The sequence below is a fragment of the Apaloderma vittatum genome, unplaced genomic scaffold (genome assembly GCF_000703405.1).
Source record: "Apaloderma vittatum isolate BGI_N311 unplaced genomic scaffold, ASM70340v1 scaffold11862, whole genome shotgun sequence".
NCBI classification, from domain to species: domain Eukaryota; kingdom Metazoa; phylum Chordata; class Aves; order Trogoniformes; family Trogonidae; genus Apaloderma; species Apaloderma vittatum.
Window position 1 is genome coordinate 4,694 of NW_009701919.1, and position 1,959 is coordinate 6,652.

Genomic DNA, 1,959 nt, shown 5'->3' on the forward strand with positions numbered 1-1,959 from the left:
TTTCCCCTGGGCAAGTGGGATATGTTACAACTCTCATGATGGTGCCTTGTGCAATGTTGCTGCTAGAGACCCCTACCCAGTTATGGGAGTTTTCTTATACAGGAAGGTTTTTTGTTTGAGCGTAAATATAGACTTTGTTTCTGACTCCTACTGAAGACTATCCCTCCAGGACCTAGCTATACATTTTCCCAGCCATTCCTTTGCTGTTGGTTAGAAAATGTGACATTTGGTCTTAAGCAAACACATCCATAGGCTATCTGGATTCAGCTGGCCACTGATTATCATACAGTGTTAGGTTCATCAAAGCAGGGCTAACTTCACTGTTACAGTAGGTCTTGTCATCAAATCAAAGTAATCCTGAATTAGATTAACAACAGCAGAATCTGAAGAGACATTCAGAAAATAAAGGGCCACTTTGACATTTATTTTTTTAATCTTGGGTTAAACACAATTGCCCCATTAATGTAAGTGTAGTAGGATCTAGGCAATTTGTCTTCCTTTTTTTAAATTGCAGAAACCACAGAGGTTCACTCACTTTTTCTGCTAGCTGCAGGTCCACAATGGTAAAGATTATCCAGATGGAAGTAAATAATTGTTTCCATGACAACTGAGCCAGACAAGATTCTAAGTCATTCTCTTCGAGCTGTAGCAGTCCCAAATTCAAGACTATTGAAAAACACTTGTTTTAATAAAGTGAGATGATACGATTTTGAGCATACACTAAAAATGGATTTGTGAGCGGGATTTCTAGCCTGCTTTGTGACCTTTTCCCTGTTTAAGATTTGTTTCCTTAAATACTGGTGTAACCACAGCATAGAGGCTGTGTCTGCTCTCTGCCTTAAGTAAATCTCCTTCATTTATGCTGTTTATTTTCCATTGCCCCATTATGACATTTCCATTCTTATACTAGGAACTCTTCCTTATATTCAGTTTTCCTTCCACATAGTCCAAATCTATTTTTATGAATTTGTGGACCAATTTATTGCTTAGTGAAGCTGTAGTCTTCACGACTTCACTGTAATATATCACGGTTTATTGATCCTGTATGTTAAAGTTAGGGGGTCGGTTAGCTCAGTGGTTTGAGCGCGGTGCTGGCAATAAGGACCAACACCGAGGTCGCGGGTTCGATTCCCGCTCGGTCCCCATGTGTTGCCTGGTCTAGTTGACAGGTGGATTCCCTGCCCACAACACGGAGGTTGGACTAGGTGATCTCGAAGGTCCCTTCCAGCCTAGGCCATTCCATTCCATTCTATGTACAAAGTGCTGACAGTTTGGATTCCACAGCTGTTATTCATTGCAGGAGTGTTGCTTAAACTACAGGTATCAAAGCTGTTTGAATGCTAGTCAGCTATGTTTGTGTGTCCTCAATCAAAATATAACTTATGAATACCTGAAGAATACAGCCTTTCTAACATTCACATAATACTTTGTCCTCCAAAAGACAGCTTTTTGCCAAATTAGGGGAAGGGTGCCCAATTGTTTAACGTTAAAGAGCTAATTTGGAATGCTGAGAAGAGTAACTAATTATAAATAACATGGAAAGGGGATATACAAGGTATGGAAATGGACTTGATTCTAAAGAAAAATCTCAATTTAAGCAAGAGAATTAAATGCTCTAGTTTATAAAAACAAGAGAGATTTTTTAATTTATTTCATTCTGGATTCCTTTTGAGGGGAAAAAGTGAGGCCACTGTTTTTCTGAGATTTCTTTATTATACAAGAGAATGCTTAGTCAAAGGAGGGTTCTATGCTGATGACCCTGTAGGGCAAAGAAAGCAGGTTTATGTCATTTGACTGTAAGATAACATTTCACTGCTTTAAGTTGCTGGAAAGAGAAATTCTATTACCAAAAAATCCAAGAGAATATTATACATATTATAATACATTTGTAAGAAATATTCTATGTTATGCAGTCAGAGATCTGTATTATCTGAATTTTGCAATGCTGTGAGCTGACAC

The 1,959-nt window shown here is 38.3% G+C and overlaps 1 non-coding gene across 1 annotated transcript; it reads left to right on the plus strand.

Moving 5' to 3' along the window:
• The first annotated feature begins 1,059 nt into the window (after positions 1-1,059).
• On the plus strand, positions 1,060-1,143 carry TRNAA-GGC. The gene is given in 2 exon segments: positions 1,060-1,097; positions 1,108-1,143. It is a non-coding gene; the product is annotated as a tRNA-Ala (tRNA).
• Positions 1,144-1,959: the final 816 nt, after the last annotated feature.